The sequence below is a fragment of the Saimiri boliviensis genome, chromosome 11, assembly GCF_048565385.1.
Source record: "Saimiri boliviensis isolate mSaiBol1 chromosome 11, mSaiBol1.pri, whole genome shotgun sequence".
Classification (NCBI taxonomy): domain Eukaryota; kingdom Metazoa; phylum Chordata; class Mammalia; order Primates; family Cebidae; genus Saimiri; species Saimiri boliviensis.
Genome location: NC_133459.1, coordinates 48,876,927 through 48,896,285, shown reverse-complemented (window position 1 = coordinate 48,896,285; position 19,359 = coordinate 48,876,927). Strand labels below are relative to the sequence as shown.

General features: G+C 39.3%; 1 protein-coding gene and 1 pseudogene across 1 annotated transcript in view; one reads left to right on the top strand and one right to left on the bottom strand.

Annotated features, from left to right (window-relative positions):
- Nucleotides 1–19,359, top strand: part of FAF1 (Fas associated factor 1) — a 534,743-nt gene that overhangs the window by 463,272 nt on the left and 52,112 nt on the right. The window lies entirely within an intron of this gene.
- LOC101046993 (developmental pluripotency-associated protein 2 pseudogene) lies at nt 10,008–10,946 on the bottom strand (annotated as a pseudogene).

Sequence of the window (19,359 nt, the reverse complement as noted above, 5' to 3'; positions counted from 1 at the left end):
TGATACATCTTGGAAGTGCCGAATGGCTTGGGATATGTGGGAAAGAAGTAATTCAATAAGTCAAGAAGTTGTCATAGACAGAAGTGAGGAAGGAGAAGGCTGAAAATTTGCATTAGGGCACATTTTTCTTGAAGGTATGTCTATGTTCTGCTATAAAGCTTGAACCTTAAATTGTGGGCAGTTAAGTATTCATCGCTTCTTTTAAGCAGGAAATTAGCAAGATTAGATTTGCAATTTAGGAAACTAATTTGATAGGTATGACATTTGCTTACTCACTTTGTTCATGTCTTTATGATAATACCATTTTTAAAAATAATTTCTGTTACTTTGTTTTCTAAACTACATTGCTTTTTCAAGTGTGGTCTATTGAGCATACCTTTGGCTTCGAAGCTAGACCTACTGAATCAGAATCTCTGCAGGTGGGCCAGAGAATCTGTGCTTTTACAAGTTTCTTGTATAACAAGTGATTTCTGTGTGCCTTTAAATTTAAGAACTATTGGTTTAGTGGAAAGAACATAAGCTTTTGAAACAGACCTACATACAAAACGTGATTCTGTCCCTTATGAGATACATACCATGGGCAAGTTACATAGCCAGTTCAAGTTGTAGTCTCCCTATCTGTCAAGTAGAAATAATATCCAATTGTGGTATTGTGGGAATGAAAAGAAATAGCATATGTAAAATAATGAACCCATTATAGGTCCTCCTATATATTGACTTCCTTTTCAAGCTTGTATATCTATCTCATACAGCTAATGAGAGAAGGAAACTGTCTTAATCATCTTACCTCTATTTCTAATGCAAGGCCTACATCTAGTAGGTATGCAGTAAATATTTTATAAATGTGTAAGTGGATAAATGAATTTTATGGGGAGAAACTGGAAGTTAGGAGACTTATTAACAGGTTAATGCCATAATCTATGAGTAAGAGATGACAGGATCTAAACTGAGGCATTATTCTTGAAAAATGTACAGGTTCCATCCTAGCTTACTAGGCAAAGGTATACATTGTCTCTGGATTGGTTTAGCCTTAACATAAACTCTCACTAGTTACCCAATTTCCTCTAAAGCAGACACTGAGACGGCAATCCATAGTTTGAAATTCTGCCGCTAAAGAAATTAGTAAGCCAGTCCTAAATCCAGCTTTTCAGCTGACTCCCACATACCACTTCTATCCAGTTGAAAAAGAATCTTTTCTAAACATCTGCACCGGAAATTCCAGGGACTTACATTCTAGCAAAGCAAGACAATCTCAGTTAGGACTTGGAAGTTACTTGCTACTTGTGAATTCATCTCTGTTTTTACAGTCCTACACCGACTATTTTGAAATTTCTGTGTTTAAAACTTTTGATTACTGGAATTTAAAAAATAACCAGTTAGTCTGACATTATATCAAAGTCTCAATCTTGGATATAATAAGTAGTAGCCTGAAAGAATGTCATGTCATATTTGCCATAATCCTTATTTCACTGTTTTTGAGCACCAGCAGATAATTAATGGTTTTATAGACAAATGTGTTTAGCAGATATGAACTTACAATGCAGTTGTCTATGGAACCAAATGCTCATTTGATGTTCATTTTTTAAAAATCTGCCAAGCACCAGGCACTGCTTGGGAGTCAGAATAAAGAGATAAATATGACAAAGTCTCTTCAGTTTGCTTAAGGTCTGAAGAGAGAAATAGACATATAAATAAGTGGTGACAACTCTGCAGAATAATACAAGGCTGGAGGTAAATATCATTCCTTAGTATCTCGCTCTTCTTTAAGGAGAGTCCATTGAGAATTAAATGAACTAAACCCATATTTGTTTTTCCTATACAATTCATTCAGCAAGTTGAAACAGATTATTCCTTACACGCCCAGGAAGATCATTCCATAACAGTCTGCTACACTAATTGAAGGACTGTATTTGCACTGTTTGGAAGGAAGAAAATGTATAGGTGGAGAAATACAATAAGCATGTAGGTTCAAGGTAAGTTAAATAACAGAAAGAGCAAAAAGAGCTGTAGATTAGGTATCAGAAGGCCTGCATTCTAACAAGCTGTGTGACTCTGGGAAAATCACTTATGCTTTCTGAGTCTCAGTTTCCTCATCTCTGAATAGGGATTAAAGTCCCTTCCTGGCCAGCCTAATTGTTGTATCACATGAAAAGTGCTTTGTTAACGTTGAAATATAAGACTTTAAAGGATTTAAAGTCTTAGATAAAAATATAGGTAGGAGGATATTCATTAGTACTTAGTACATTTTCCTTTGCAGATACTTACTTAGTTAATGGTAGATTTGGTAAGATAAACAAGGAAATGAGAACTTTTTGCAGAATAAAAACTACAGTGATAAATTAGGCGTAGGGCCAGGGAATTCTTTTTTTTGACAGAGTCTCACTCTGGTCTCCCAAACAGGAGTGCAATGGCGTGATCTCGTCTCACTGCAACCTCCACCTCCCAAGCTCAAACAGTTCTCCTGTCTTTCAGGTATTCTTAGCATTTCAAGCATTAATCGCTGGGATTACAGGCATGCACCACCATGTCCGGTTAATTTTTGTATTTTTTTTGGTAGACACGGTTTAACCATGTTGCCCAGGCTGGTTTAGAACTCCTTGGCTCAAGTAATCTGCCCACCTTGGCCTCCCAAAGTGCTGGGATTACAGGGGTGAACCACCATGCCTAGCCAGTGAGAATTCATTGTTATCACATAGATGAGGTCTTGTAAATCATTGCTGATTTTTTTTCTTCCAGTCTGGAAACACTTAGTACATTTCAGAGCAGAGTCCCACCATCTGTTTTTCCGTTTGATCCTCATAGTCTGGACTACCCTGAAGTAGAGCAAACCTATGGGCTTGCTCTGGGCCCTCATACAAAAAAAGTACCTTCCTCCTCTATCTGCCCCCACTTCCTGCACTTAGAGTGTGATTACCTAAAAGCAGACTAGGCACGCATGGAATCAACAGAGCAGATTTACCAAATCAATAGACAGACAGTAAAAATAAAAAGAGAAACCTTTTTGAAATTTGATATTTCAGAAATCAAAGTAGTCATTGTGAGAAAAATAAGAATGATGTCAGACTTCTGAAATGTATTTACAGTTGAAGTGTTACTTTTCTTCTGAATTACATCTGGTGCGTAATCTGTGCTTAAGACTTCTATGTTCTTATTTTTGGCCCTGGGACACTTATCAGAGCCCTGGCTCTGGGTAGTGAGGTACAACAGTCAGTTAGGGACTAATGGAAGGATGCTTCAGAGACCTGAGGCTCATGTTCATGTAATTATTCATGAACCATCCCCTACTTCCACTCCTCTACCATTTACGTTTTACCTGTAGAAAAATGATGCTATTTAGTGACAGCTGACTTGCCCCAGGTCCTCCCTAAATAGTCCTTAGGGGAAATTCAACTATTTTCCCTAAAGTCACACATCTAGTTATTACAAGGATGAAGATTAATATTATTGGGATAATATTCATCAAATACATACCATAGTCCCAGATGCTATGTGATATATTGATTTCATTTCATTCATTAATCTAGTTAGCAGAGTTTTTTTTTTTCAATTTTAGAGATAAAATTGATCAGTGTTGGAAGAGGTCAAGGAACTTGCCCAAAGACACAGAAATTAAGTGGCAGACCTAGAATTGAAACCAAGGCTGTCTGTATTTGAAGCCCATGACCTTTTCCCTGTACTGTTCAGCCACCAGGATGAAATGACAACTAGAATCCAAGTCATTTGGCTGGAAGGTGAATGTCCTGATTCTAGTACACCATGAATCCTATACTACCAGGAACTTCTTTTGCTGTTTTTGATATTTATTTATTTATTGACATTCTCACTCCATCACCCAGGCTGGAATGCAGTGGCACAGTCACAACTCTCTGCAGCCTCAACTTCCCAGGCTCAAACGATCCTCCCACCTCAGCCTCCCAAGTAACTGGGACCTCAGGTGTGTGCCACCACACCTAGCTAATTTTTAAATTTTTTATGGAGATGGTGTATCACTGTGTTGCCTAGGCTGGTCTGGAACTCCTGGACTCAAACAGTCCTCCTACCTCAACCTCCCAAAGTGCCAGGATTACAGGCCTAAGACACTGTGCCTCGCCTGTACTTTTGAGTGCCAATTTAACATATCTTGTTAAGCAACCCCCTCATCATTTATACTTTAAATGTGGAAAGATGAAAATATTTATCTCCCTCTTTCCACTAGTCAGATCTGTTGTTTAGCCACCAAGTATCGGTACTTCATTCTTTTTATGGTTTGTATAATATACTATTGTAATACCACATTTTGTTGTTTAGCCATTGGCTTAGTAGCCATCAAGACACCAGCTTGTATGGCCTCCCTCTGTAATTTGGATAATTTTTTAGATGAAATTCACATAACAGAAAATTAACCATTTTAAAGTGTACAATTCAGGCTGGGCATGGTGCTCATGCTTATAATCCCTGCTCTTTGGGAGACTTAGGTGGGCGGATCACCTGAGATCCAGAAGTTCAAGACCAGCTTGGCCAACATGATGAAACCCCATCTCTACTAAAAATACAAAAAAATTAGCTAGGTGTGGTGGCCCATGCCTATAATCCCAGTTACTTGGGAGCTAAGGCAGAAGAATCACTTGAACCTGACAGGTAGAGGTTGCAGTGAGCTGAAATTATGCCATTGCACTCCAGCCTGGGTGACAAAATGAGACTGTGTCTCAAATAAATAAATAAATAAATAAATAAATAAATAAATAAAAAGTGTACAATTAAGGGGCATTTTGTACATTCACAATGTTGTACAACCATGGCATCTGTCTAGTTCCAAAACATTTTCATCACCCCATACCCATTAGGCAGTCACTGTCCATTCCCCCCAACACACACACACTCACACATAGCCCCTGACAACACTAAATTGCTTTCTGTCTCTATGAATTTGCAAGTTCTACATATTTCATATAAATTGAATCATACAATTTATGACTTTTTTGTCTGGCTTATTTCACTTAACGCCTTCAAGGTTCATCCATGTTGTTGCATTTGTCAGTACTTCATTCTTTTTTGGTTAAATAATATTCTGTTGTATGGCTATAACCACATTTTGTTTATGTATTCAGCTATAGGTGGACATTTGGGGTGTTTCCATCTTTTGGCTATTGTGAATAATGATGCAATGAATGTTCACATATTGACAATCTGTTTGAGTTCCTGTTTTCATTTCTTTTGGGCATATTCCTAGAAGCGCAGTTCTTGGGTCATATAGTAATTCTATGTTTAACTTTTTGAGGAACCACCAAACTGTGTTCTAGAGAGGCTACACCATTTTACACTCCAACCAGCAATGTACAAGGGTTCCAATTTCTGTATATCTTCACCAGCGCTTATTATCCCTTTAAGAAACAAAAGTCATCCTGGTAGATATAAGGTGGTAACTTGTTTGCGGTTTTGATTTGCATTTTCTTAATGACTAATGTACAACATACTTTTTTTTTCTATTTTTTTTGTTGCATTTTAGGTTTTGGGGTACATGTGAAGAACATGCAAGATTGTTGTATAAGTACACACATGGCAGTGTGATTTGCTGCCTTCCTCCCCATCACCTATATCTGGCATTTCTCCCCATGCTCTCTCTCCCCAACTCCTCAACCCCGACTGTCCCTCCCCTATTTCCCCCCGACAGACCCCAGCGTGTGATGCTTCCCTCCCAGTATCCATGGGTTCTCATTGTTCAACACTCACCTATGAGTGAGAACATGCAGTGTTTGATTTTCGGTTCTTGTGTCAGATTGCTGAGAATGATGGTTTCCAGGTTCATCCATGTCCCTACAAAGGACACACACTCATCATTTTTTATAGCTGCATAGTATTCCATGGTGTATATGTATATGCACATTTTCCCTGTCCAATCTATAATTGATGGGCATTTGGGTTGGTTCCAGGTCTTTGCTATTATAAACAGTGCTGCAATGAACATTCATGTGAATGTGTCCTTATAGTAGAATGATTTACAGTCCTTTGGATATATACCCAGTAATGGGATTGCTGGATCAAATGGAATTTCTATTTTTAGGTCCTTGAGGAATCACCACACTGTCTTCCACAATGGTTGAACTAATTTACACTCCCACCAACAGTGTAAAAGTGTTCCTATTTCTTCACATCCTCTCCAGCATCTGTTTTCTCCAGATTTTTTAATGATTGCCATTCTAACTGGGGTGAAATGGTATCTCAATGTGGTTTTGATTTGCATTTCTCTAATGACCAGTGATGATGAGCATTTTTTCATATGTTTATGGGCCTCATGTATGTCTTCTTTTGTAAAGGGTCTGTTCATATACTTCGCCCACTTTTGAATGGGCTTGTTTTTTTCTTGTAAATCTGTTTTAGTTCTTTGTAAATTCTGGATATTTATTAGCCCCTTGTCAGATGGGTAGATTGCAAAATTTTTTTCCCATTCTGTTGGTTGCTGATTCACTCTAATGCCTCTTTCTTTTGCTGTGCAGAAGCTGTGGAATTTGATTAGGTCCCATTTGTCTATTTTGGCTTTTGTTGCCAATGCTTTTGGTGTTTTGATCATGAAGTCCTTGCCTACGCCTGTGTCCTGAATGGTTTTGTCTAGATTTTCTTCTAGGGTTTTTATGGTGTTAGGTCTTATGTTTAAGTCTTTATTCCATCCAGAGTTAATTTTAGTGTAAGGTGTCAGGAAGGGGTCCAGTTTCTGCTTTCTGCACATGGCCAGCCAGTTTTCCCAACACTATTTATTAAACAAGGAATCGTTTCCCCATTGCTTGTTTTTGTCAGGTTTGTCAAAGAGCAGATGGTTGTAGATGTGTAGTGTTGCCTCCGAGGCCTCTGTTCTGTTCCATTGGTCTATATCTCTGTTTTGGTACCAGTACCATGCTGTTTTGATTACCGTAGCCTTGTAGTATAGTTTGAAGTCTGGTAGTGTGATGCCTCCCACTTTGTTCTTTTTGCTTAGGATTGACTTGGCTATGCGGGCTCTTTTTTGATTCCATATGAAGTTTAAGGTGTTTTTTTCCAGTTCTGTGAAGAAGGTCATTGGTAGCTTGATGGGGATAGCGTTGAATCTGTAAATTACTTTGGGCAGTACGGCTATTTTCACGATATTGATTCTTCCTGACCATGAGCATGGAATGTTTCTCCATCTGTTTGTGTCCTCTCTTATTTCATTGAGTAGTGGTTTGTAGTTTTCCTTGAAGAAGTCCTTTACATTCCTTGTTAGTTGTATTCCTAGGTATTTTATTCTCTTTGTAGCAATTGTGAGTGGCAGTTCATTCTTGATTTGGCTCTCTTTAAGACTGTTATTGGTGTGTAGGAATGCTCGTGATTTTTGCACATTGATTTTGTATCCTGAGACCTTGCTGAAGTTGCTTATCAGTTTCAGGAGATTTTGGGCAGAGATGATGGGGTCTTCTAAATATACAATCATGTCGTCTGCAAATAGAGACGATTTGGCTTCCTCCTTTCCTATTTGAATACCCTTTATTTCTTTTTCTTGCCTGATTGCTCTGGCTAGAACTTCCAATACTATATTAAATAGGAGTGGTGAGAGAGGGCATCCTTGTCTAGTGCCAGATTTTGAAGAGAATGCTTCCAGTTTTTGCCCATTCAGTATGATATTGGCTCTTGGTTTGTCGTAAATAGCTTTTACTAGTTTGAGATACATTCCATCAATGCCTAGTTTATTGAGAGTTTTTAGCATAAAGGGCTGTTAAATTTTGTCAAAGGCCTTCTCTGCATCATTTGAGATAATCATGTGGTTTTTGTCTTTGGTTCTGTTTATGTGGTGAATTACATTTATAGACTTGCATATGTTGAACCAGCCTTGCCTCCCCGGGATGAAGCCTACTTGATCACAGTGGATAGCTTTTTGATGTGCTGTTGCAATCCTTTTGCCAGTATTTTATTGAAGATTTTTGCATCTATGTTCATCATTGACATTGGCCTGTAGATTTCTTTTCTTGTTGAGTCTCTGCCAGGTTTTGGTTTCAGGATGGTGTTGGTCTCATAAAATGTTTTGGAAAGGATTCCCTCTTTTGTATTGTTTGGAATAGTTTCAGGAGGAATGGTACCAGCTCCTCTTTGTATGTCTGGGAGAATTTGGCTGTGAACTCATCTGGACCTGGGCTGTTTTTTGGGTGGTAGGCTCTTGATTGCTGCCTCAACTTCAGACCTTGTTATTGGTCTATTCAGGGTTTTGACTTCTTCCTGGTTTAGGCTTGGGAGGATGCAAGTGTCCAGGAATTTATCCATTTCTTCCAGGTGTACTAGTTTATGTGCATGGAGATGTTTGTAATAATCTCTGATGATGGTTTGTATTTCTGTGGATTCTGTGGTGATATCCCCTTTATCGTTTTTTTACTGCATCTGTTTGATTATTCTCTTTTCTTTTTTATTAATCTGGCTAGTGGTCTATTTTGTTTATCTTTTTGAAAAACTAGCTCCTGGATTTGTTGATTTTCTGAAGGGTTTTTTGTGTCTCTATCTCCTTCAGTTCTGCTCTGATCTTAGTTATTTCTTGTCTTCTGCTAGATTGAGGTTCTTTTTATCTTGCTCCTTCTAGCTCTTTCAATTTTGACAATAGGGTGTCGATTTTAGGTCTTTCCTTGCTTCTCATGTGGGCATTTACTGCTATATATTTTCCCCTAGACACTGCTTTAAATGTGTCCCAGAGATTCTGGTATGTTGTATCTTCGTTCTCGTTGGTTTCAAAGAACATCTTTATTTCTGCCTTCATTTCATTATTTATCCAGTCAACGTTCAAGAGCCAGTTGTTCAGTTTCCATGAAGCTCTGCTGTTCTGAGTTAGTTTCTGAATTCTGAGTTCTAACTTGATTGCACTGTGGTCTGAGAGACTGTTTGTTATTATTTCTGTTCTTTTGCATTTGCTGAGGAGTGATTTACTTCCAATTACGTGGTCAGTTTTAGAGTAGGTGTGATGTGGTCCTGAGAAGAATGTATATTCTGTGGATTTGGGGTGGCGAGTTCTGTAAATGTCTATTAGGTTTGCTTGGTCCAGGTCTGGGTTCAAGTCCTGGATATCCTTGTTAATTTTGTCTTGTTGATCTGTCTAATATTGACAATGGGGTGTTAAAGTCTCCCACTATTATTGTGGGGGAGTCTAAGTCTCTTTGTAAGTAATTAAGAACTTGCTTTATGTATCTGGGTGTTCTTGTATTGGGTGCATATATATTTAGGATCATTCGCTCTTCCTGTTACATTGATCCTTTTACAATTATGTAATGTCCTTCTTTGTCTCTTTTGATCTTTGTTGGTTTAAAGTCTATTTTATCAGAGATGAGAATTGCAACTCCTGCTTTTTTTGGCTCTCCATTTGCTTGGTAAATCTTCCTCCATCCCTTTATTTTGAGCCTTTGTGTATCCTTGCATGTGAGATGTGTTTCCCAGATACAGCACACCAATGGGTTTTGGCTTTTTATCCAGTTTGCCAGTCTGTGTCTTTTGATTGGGGCATTTAGCCCATTTACATTTAGGGTTAATTTTTTTTTTTGTTTAAGGCCAATTTCAGTGACTTTAGTTTTTTTATTTTTATTTTTTTTATTGCATTTTAGGTTTTGGGGTACATGTGAAGAACATGCAAGATTGTTGCATAGGTACACACATGGCAGTGTGATTTGCTGCCTTACTCCCCTTCACCTATATCTAGCATTTCTCCCCATGCTATCTCTCCCCACCTCTCCACCCCCATCCCTCCCCCATTTCCCCCCAACAGACCCCAGTGTGTAGTGCTCCCCTCCCTGTGTCCATGTGTTCTCATTGTTTAACACTCGCCTATGAGTGAGAACATGCGGTGTTTGATTTTCTGCTCTTGTGGCAGTGACTTTATTTTAATGGGTTTACAGGCATACAGAAAGGGGCTCTTTAGATGGGACTGTGTCACTAGTCAACCATCTTCACTGTGGAGTCCTAGTCACTATGACTGTTTTGTAGATCAGGAGGATTTATTCAAATTGTCTCCTCTTCCATTCCTTCATAATAGGGTACATGGTCTGAAAGTACATCCCACCTTCTCTAATACATTGTATTCAAGCAGGTCGTTGCTACTTCTCTATTGTCATTAATCTTTTCATCATCTTCTTATTCCTCTTAGCACAGTCAGAGCATAACATATTATCTTCTATGCCTGGGGATGGGAAAATGCAGGCAGGTAACAAGAAGAGAGAAATCATCCCCCTTCGAGTGGTAGGCATCCAGGCCTGACCTGCATGAAACTGCAGGCGTACCCAACCCTTTGTGTCTGCCGAGAGAAGTTGGCCATGGACCACACACCACCTGACACCAGAAACTTACATCAAAAAGTCCTCAACAGAAACAGGAATGGAACACAAATTCACAGCCTTAGGCTGAAGAGCTCTTGCAGCATTTCTTGCCCATGATGCCAACATGGCTTCCTGCACTGAAGTTATCACTTCAACTGTATTAGTCTCTTCTGCTCTCTCATTCATCTCAAAACTTTTCTGAAGCCTTGCTGTCTTGGTCACTGCCTTGCTTTTCCTTGAACACTGCTGTACTCTGGTCTCTTGTAACATTTCAGGCATATCTTGATGTTGTTCAGAGTAAGCATGCCCATGGAGCCTCAGATAAAGTTCTATTTTCTTGCCCTTCGTATTCAAACCAAGTTCTTGACACCAGTTCCGCAAAGTGTCCTGACACACCTTATTAATAGGAGGCAAAATGGTCAGCAAGGGAGGGTCTGGTATTTTGCATCTCGCTTTTTGTGGAGCTGTAAATTGTTCCTTTGTTTGAAGTGGATTACCTTTATTGTATTTCTTAGACTTCTTCAGTCTGACATCAGAAGTTGAAACACTTGGTTCCATTTGTTCCATATTTGGTTCATCTTTAACTGGCACCTATGTCAAAATCACCCTTTCCTCATCATCTATTTCCCCTTCAAAGAAATTCTTCTTACTGTTATCCAAATTTGAGTCTGACATTTTCAGACAACACCACCCCTGTCTTGTCCACTCAATGATGCTTTTTTTAGAAAATTAGGCCAGGCGCAATGGTTCATGCCTATAATCCCAGCACTTTGGGAGGCCCGGGTGGGCAGATGCTTGAGTCCAGGAGTTCAAGATCAGCCTGGGAAACATGGCAAGACCCCAGTCTCTCTAGGGTTAATATTGTTATGTGTGAATCTGATCCTGCCATTTTGATTCTAGCTGACTGTTTTGCCTGTTAGTTGATGCAGTTTCTTCATTGTGTGGATGCACTTTACCATTTGGTATGTTTTTGGAGTGGCTGGTACTGGTTGTTCCTTTCTATGTTTAGTGCTTCTTTCAGGAGCTCTTGTAAAGCAGGCCTGGTGGTGATGAAATCTCTGAGTAATTGCTTGTCTGTAAAGGATTTTATTTCTCCTTCACTTATGAAGCTTAGTTTGGCTGGATATGAAATTCTGGGTTGAAAGTTCTTTTCTTTAAGAATGTTGAATATTGGCCCTTACTCTCTTCTGGCTTGTAGGGTTTCTGCTGAGAGATCTGCTGTGAGTTTGATGAGCTTCCCTTTGTGGGTAACCCAGCCTTTCTCTCTGGCTGCCCTTAGCATTTTTCTCATTCATTTTAACCCTGGTGTATCTGATGATTACGTGCCTTGGGGTTGCTCTTCTTGAGGAATATCTTTATGATGTTCACTTTATTTCCTGGGCTTGAATATTGGCCTGCCTTGCTGGGTTGGGGAAGTTTTCTTGTATAATATCCTGAAGAGTATTTTTCAGCTTGGATTCATTCTCTCTGTCACATTCAAATTCACCTGTCAAACGTAGATTAGGTCTTTTCACATAGTCCGATATTTCTTGGAGACTTTGTTCATTCCTTTTTACCCCTTTTTCTCTAATCTTGACTTCTCGTTTTATTTCATTGAGTTGATCTTCGACCTCTGATATCCTTTCTTCTGCTTGGTCATTTCTGCTGTTGAAACTTGTGTATGCTTCGCGAAGTTCTCGTGTTGTGTTTTTCAGCTCCATCAGTTCACTTATATTCCTCTCTAAGTGGTCTGTTCCTGTTAGCACTTCATCAAATCTTTATTCAAGTTCTTCGTTTCTTTGCCTTGGGTTAGAACATGTTCTTTTAGCTCAGAGAAGTTTCTTATTTCCCACCTTCTGAAGCCTGTTTCTGTTAATTCATCACACTCATTCTCCATCCAGCCTTGTTCCCTTGCTGGTGAGGAGTTGTGATCCCTTGTAGGAGGAGAGGTGTTCTGATTTTGGGTGTTTTCATCCTTTTCCCACTGATTTCTTCCCATCTTTGTGGATTTATCCACCTGTCGTCTTTGTAGTTGTTGACTTTCAGATTGGGTCTCTGAGTGGATGTCCAGTTTGTTGATGATGAAGTTATTTCTTTCTGTTTCTTAGTTTTCCTTCTAACAGTCAGGCACCTCTGCTGCAGGACTGCTGAGGTCCACTCCAGGCCCTGCTTGCCTGGGAATCACCTGCAGTGGCTGCAGGACAGTAAGGGTTGCTGTCAGTTTCTTCTTCTGCTATCTTTGTCCCAGAAGGATACCTGCCAGATGTCAGTCTGAGCTCTCCTTTATGAGGTGACTCTTTGGATATATGGGGGTCAGGGAGCTGCTTGAGGAGACAGTCTGTCCTTTATAGGAGCTCAGGTGCTGAGCTGTGAGCTCCGTTGTTCATTCAGAGCTGCTGGGCAGGTACGTTTAAGTCCGCTGTGGCAGAACTCATAAATGCCTTTTTTTTTCCTCAGGTGCCCTGTCCCAGGAAGTTAGAGCTTTATTTATAAGTTTCTGTTGTGCTGCTGCCTTTTTTCAGGGCTGCCTGCCAAGCAAGGAAGCAGCCTAGTCACAGTCTGCCTGCAGAGGCTTTGCTGAGCTGCTGTGGGCTCCACCCAGCTGCCGTGTGAACTTCCCTGCAGTCCTGTTTATATGGGTATAGTTAGAACTGCCTCGGCAATGGCAGCCCACCTCTGTAATGGCGGATTCTCTCTGTAATGGCAGGCTGCCTTGGCAGTGGCAGACTACATCCCTAGTGGTGGACTACCTCGGTAATGGCAGACGCTCCTCCCCCACAGAGCTGGACCTTCCCGGGTTCAGCTGTGCTTTCTGTGAAACTCTCAATCCAGAGTGTTTCAGATTGCTGTTTTTTTTTGGTGGGGGGTGAGACCAGCCGAGGCCGCTCACCTGGCTCCCTGCCTCAGAGCCCCCCCACTTTTTTTTTTTTTTTTTTTTTTTAGTTGAATGGGTGACTCAGTCTCCCAGGTGTTCCAGTCGCCTGTTGAAAAGGCATAGGGATCTGTGTGATTTCCCATGCGGCGATCCACCGAACTGGCTCAAACAGCTGTGCTGAGATTCGTGGTGCTTTTTTGCCTGGGAATCTCCTGGCCTGGCTCCCTGTTTTAGTCCCCTTTTTTATCAGTTGAGTGGGTGACTCTGTCTCCCAGGAGCTCTAATCGCCAGCTAATACAGCACCCGGACCCATCTATTTTGTGCAGAGACCCATCACGCTAGTGACACATGGGGCTCCTCCACCTGGGAATCTCCTGGTCTGTGGGCAGTAAAAATCCATCTGGAAATGTGGTGTCCACTCACCCTCCATACTTTTGCTGGGAGCTGCAATCCTGAGCTGCTCCTAATTGGCCATCTTGGATCTGTGCAGAACATAGTTTTATGTCCTTCTAAGCCATTAATATACCTTCTTTGCAGAAATGTCTAATTCTGACACTTTGAAAATATCTGATAGTATGTAATATCTTGTTTTGTAAGCAAGATTATCAGAATGTCCAATGGCCAGAGAAATTTTCAAAAATAAGATCTGAAATATCTGAACTTCATTTCTATCCTGATTAGACTGTAACTTTTTTTTTTTTTTTTTGAGATAGAGTCTTGCTCTGTTGCCCAGGCTGGAGTATAATGGCACAATCTCAGCTCACTGCAACCTCTGCCTCCAGGGTTCAAGCAATTCTACTGCCTCAGCCTCCTGAGTAACTGGGACTTCAGGCACCTGCCCCACGTCCAGCAAATTTCATATTTTAGTAGACATTGGGTTTCATCATATTGGCCAGGCTGATCTTGAACTCCTGACCTTGTGATCCACCTGTCTCGGCCTCCCAAAGTGTGGGGATTACAGGCGTGAGCCACTGTACCCAGCCAGAAAATTTAAAAAAAAAAATCTTTCACCTCCCAAACACTAAAGAAGAAATTGAGACAAATTTTACCTTTTTTTATTTTTTAAGACAGGGTTTCACACTATTGCCTAGGCTAGAATGATATGATTGTAGCTCACTGTGACATGATTGTAGTTCACGGTAACCTCAAACTCCTGAGCTTGAACAGCCTCCCACCTCAGCTTCCTGAGTAGCTAGGACTACAGGTTAATTTTTTAATTATTTTTTTGTAGAGACAGGGTCTCACCATGTTCCCTAGGCTGATCTTGAACTCCTGGCCTTAAGGAATCCTCCCATTTTGGCCCCCCAAAAACACTGGAATTACAGACATGAATAAGGTCTGTAAATAAAATAATAGCACTAAAACAAAGTGTCTTCCCTTCCTTTCTTCCTTCCTTCCTTCCTTCCTTTCTCTCCCTTCTCTCCTTCCTTCCCTCCCTCCTTCTTTCCCTCCCTCCTTCCCTCCTTCCCTCCCTCCTTCCCTCCTTTCCTTCTTCCTTCCTTCCTTCCCTCCTTCTCTCCTTCCCTTCCTCTTTGCCTCCCTCTCTCCTTCCCTCCTTCCCTCCTTCCTTCCTGTACTTTAGAGATGTTGCCCCACTGTCTTCTCAGTTGCACTGTTTCTGATGAAAAGTCTCCGTCATTGTTTCCTATACATATGTATCTTTTCTTTTTCCTCCAGCTGCTTTTAAGACTTTTTTTTAATTATTAACTTCAAGTAATTTGGTTATGACGTGCCTTGGTGTAGTTTCTTTTGCTTAATATTTGTTTAGATTCTTGAATCAGTGGCTTTCTCATTTTTATCAAATTTGAAAAAATTTCTTAAAGTAACTTTTCTTCCCCTCACCCCCACACCTCATTCCCAGACTCCAACTTCACTTCCATTAGGCTGCAGAAGTTATCCCAGAGATAACTTTTTTTTTTTTTTTTGAGATGGAGTTTCATTCTTGTTGCCCAGGCTGGAGTACAATAGCACAATCTCAGCTCACTGCAACCTCTACCTCTGCCTCCCAGGTTCAAGTGATTGTCCTGCCTCAGCCTCCCAAGGAACTGGGATTGCAGGCATGCACCACCATGCCTGGCTATTTTTTTGTATTTAGTTAACATGTTTCACCATGTTGGTCAGGCTTGTCTCAAACTCCTGACTTCAGGTGATCCACCCACCTTGGTCTCCCAAGTGTTGGGATTACAGGTGTGAGCCACTGCACCCTGTCCCCAGAGATAACTTTTATACCTCCTCACCTTGCTTAAGTCCAAAATGAGATCTCTGATCACAACTGAGCTTCTAGGTTATCAGAATGGATAACCTATCTTGTCAGGCTCTTAATTACTTCATCATTTACATCTCTGATTTTCAGTTTCCTCTTTATTTCTGATACCCAGAAACTTATTTTTCTTTGTTTCTTTGGGTTTCTTTTTCTGACATGCTTAGTAATACTTTTGAACATATTTGTTATATTTCACCTACCTACTATCTCTAAGTATTTATACTGAGAGAACTTCAGGTTATCTTGATCTGTATCTCTAGAGATATATAGCAGGGCCATGTCTCTGTTGACAAAAACCTATTAGTATAGCAAGGAGCAGAGTATGGATTCTAACCTAGGCATTCAGAAAAAAACAATAAATATTCTGTGTGTTTATGCATATGTTAAGTATTTGAAAAAGTCTATAGCCACTTCAGTTTAATAATTTGGAATTTTGAATTAGTCTTTTAGGAATTAACTGATGATTACTAATCTTTAACACTAATGAGAGTGTAATAAATTACATCTAAATTTCATTTTTTTGCTAAATTATTCCTTTTGGAACCATTTGGCAACTAATAAAATATTTTTATTTTTAATAGACATTATTTTCAGTAAACTGTAGCAAAACTCAATGGCTGTTGTCTCAGAGATATAGGACTATGCCGGACCACTTAGTTGGCAGTGGGGAAGAAACAGGCTTTATGGTGAGAATGACTATGTTTAAATTCTAGTTCTGATACAAATCAAAACTACAGTGAGGTATCAGTTAAAATGGCTTTTATCCCAAAGACAGGGAGTAACATGCTGGAGAGGATGTGGAGAAAAGGGAGCCCTTATACACTGTTAGTGGGAATGTAAATTAGTACAGCACTAGGGAGAACAGTGTGAAGGTTCCTTTAAAAACTAAAATATAGAGTTACCATATGGTCCAGCAATTCCGCTGCTGGTGTATACCCAAAAGAAGGGAAATCAGTATATCAAAGAGATACCTGTACTAACATTTTTGTTGCAGCATTGATCACAGTAGCCAAGATTTGAAAGCAACCTAAATGTCCATCAGCAGGCAAATGGATAAAAGAAAATATGGTACATACACATAAGAGTACTATTCAGCAATAAAAAAGAATTTTGATCCTGTGATTTGCAACAACATGGACTTAACTGGAGGCCATTATGTTAAGTGAAATAAGCCAGACACAGAACTACAGACATCACATGTTCTCACTTGTTTGTAGGATGTAAAAATCAAAACAATTAAACACATGGAAATAGATAGTATAAGGATGATTAGCAGAGGCTAGGAAGGGTAGTGGGATATGGGGGAAGCCAGAGTGGTTAACGGGTACAAAAAATATGGTAAGAGTGAATAATGCTGGTCTTTGATGGCACAACAGGGTGACTGTAGTCAAAATAATTTTACATTTAAAAATAACTCGAAGATTATAAATGGATTGTTTTTAACACAAAGGATAAGTGTTTGAGGGGATAGATACCCCCTTTTAATCCATGATGTGATTATTACCCATTGCATGCCTGTATCAAAATATCTCCTATATCCCACAAATATGTAGACCTACTATGTACTCAAAGATTTTTTTAACTAAAAATAAGTAAATTATAATTCTGGTACTTCTTAACTCATTATAATACCTGGGATAGAAAATATACTTAAATAGAAGTTACTAGACTGAAGAATACGTAGAGGCTCCTGAATTTTTGGTATTTAACTGTTGAGCACTGATAATTGCATTTATTCGTCCAGCAAATATATATATTAGATGCTTGTCATATGTAAGACAGAACACTCTATGCTACAGGAAATGCAAAGACATATTTGAAATAGAGTCATTCCCCACTGGAAGCATACAGCTCAGGTAGGGAGCAATGAGACAAATACACAAATGAGTATAGCACAGAGCAATATGAGAACAGTGACAAGGATGTTACAAATGAAAACTACCTATTGGGGCTATTACTTATAAGCAATCCAGCTTCTCACTCTGGTGTGATGAGAAGTGTCTGAATAACAAGTAGCCTAAGCTGTAGCACAATACTTAAAACCTGTTTCTGAATCTCATAATCTAGCCATTCCATCTCCACCCAATTAATGTGTAGAAATTTCTAGTTACTTTGATGTGTCCTCTCAGATTTAGCAAAAAGGAACCTCTGCAAGAACAGTATTTGTAGGACACAAGAGAAGTTCCAGAGGTACATCTACAGGCTATGAGAACAAATTTATACATGAAGTGTTAACCACAATACCTGGGATTTTCTAAAAAGTCTAATAATATGGAATAATATAGGGGAAACACGTAAGTAATTTTCTCTTTCTCAGAATTGGAGATTACTCTGAAGAGTACAGTTGGAGAGGCAAGTATAAAATCTGAGAAGCAGATAAGAAGAAATGATAACTATTCACCAACAACTACCAAACATACAAGAAGCTATGACCATGATAAATTTAGGAAAATTCATCCTGAGCCACATGTGCAAGCTAGCCCATCTGTCAGGATGGTCAGGGAGAGCCATGGGCAAGAGAAAGAACACACAACAGGTGCCACATTTTGTTGCAGAGATCCCTGTATCTGATGGCCTTTCATATCTGCTACAGTTTGTTTTACAATAGAGCTGTTTACTTAGAATGCTTTTATTATAAACCATATTTGTGATCAAAAGCCTTCCAGCTGTGATTGCTTTTAGATGGTCTCTTTCTTATATGTACATAGTGGCATAACAAGTCATTCTTGCTCTGCCGGTCAATGTCAGACTCAGATTGGGCCAACCAATTTGTAGATGAGCTGTATGTTTTTCTTTTGTAATTTCTGCTGTAGACAATAAGTATTTTATGCCTCAAAAGATAATTCATTTATTCAGCATATGCTTATTAAACACCTCCAAAAGACTAAGCAGTGTGTGAAATACAGGGATATATAATATAGAAAAGTTCTCTGACTTTGTGTAGTTTACAGTCTTATGGCGTAGTTTCACATTAAATAAATAATTATGTGATAATTATTATAATTGTGCTAAGTGCTTTAAAGGGAAAGTACAGAATGTTGTGAGAAACTTTAAATCATTTGAAAGGGTGAGGTTAGGAAAGTAAAGTCAAATTAAAATTTTAAACATCTTGCACATTTCCCCCATTTAAAATATAGAAAGATAAGATTACTCTCATAATTGATTGATTACATTCAAGAGATATCTAAATTTGAAAAGATAGACTTATCCACAGAGGCACTGGATCCTTCAGAATTTAATCTTTGGCTGGGCGCAGTGGCTCACACCTGTAATCCTAGCACTTTGGAAGGCCAAGGTGGGCAGATCACTTCAGGTCAGGAGTTCGAGACCAGCCTGGTTAACATGGTGAAACCCCATCTCTACTAAAAATACAAAAATTAGCCAGGTGTGGTGGCAGGTGCCTGTAATTGGGAGGCTGAACTTGCAGTAAATGGAGATTACACCACTGCCCTGCAGCCTGGGTGACAGAGCAAGACTCCTTCTCAAAAAAAAAAAAAAAAAAAAAAAAGAAGTTTAATTCTTTAACAGATGACTAAAAGCATAGACATTACCCTTTCAGGTTTAACATGTTTTTTCATATTTTGTAGAATGACAATTAGCTTTAGGCCAGCAACATCTAATTCTTCCTAATTTTTTTTGAAAGATTAGGAAGCAGTGAAATGTTACTATTCATACTAGAACTTTTAGGAATTTGTTGAATTATTTGAACTAGAAGATGTATTAGGCTTCAGGGATAAGGCTAGTCTTGATTAGGTATCAAGGCATCTAAGAGAATACTGAGTATATATTCAGCCTTGAATAAGCATATATTGGGGAGGCAAAAAGTGAGAAATGAGGTTAACTGTGTAAAATTTCCAGCTTTTTAGGTCACAAGTATTTGTGGCTTTATATGGTTCTGCCTAATAAATAAATGACCAAAAAGGGAACCTACACTCTAGTATAGACAGGTGTGGGTGTTTATTATTAAAGTT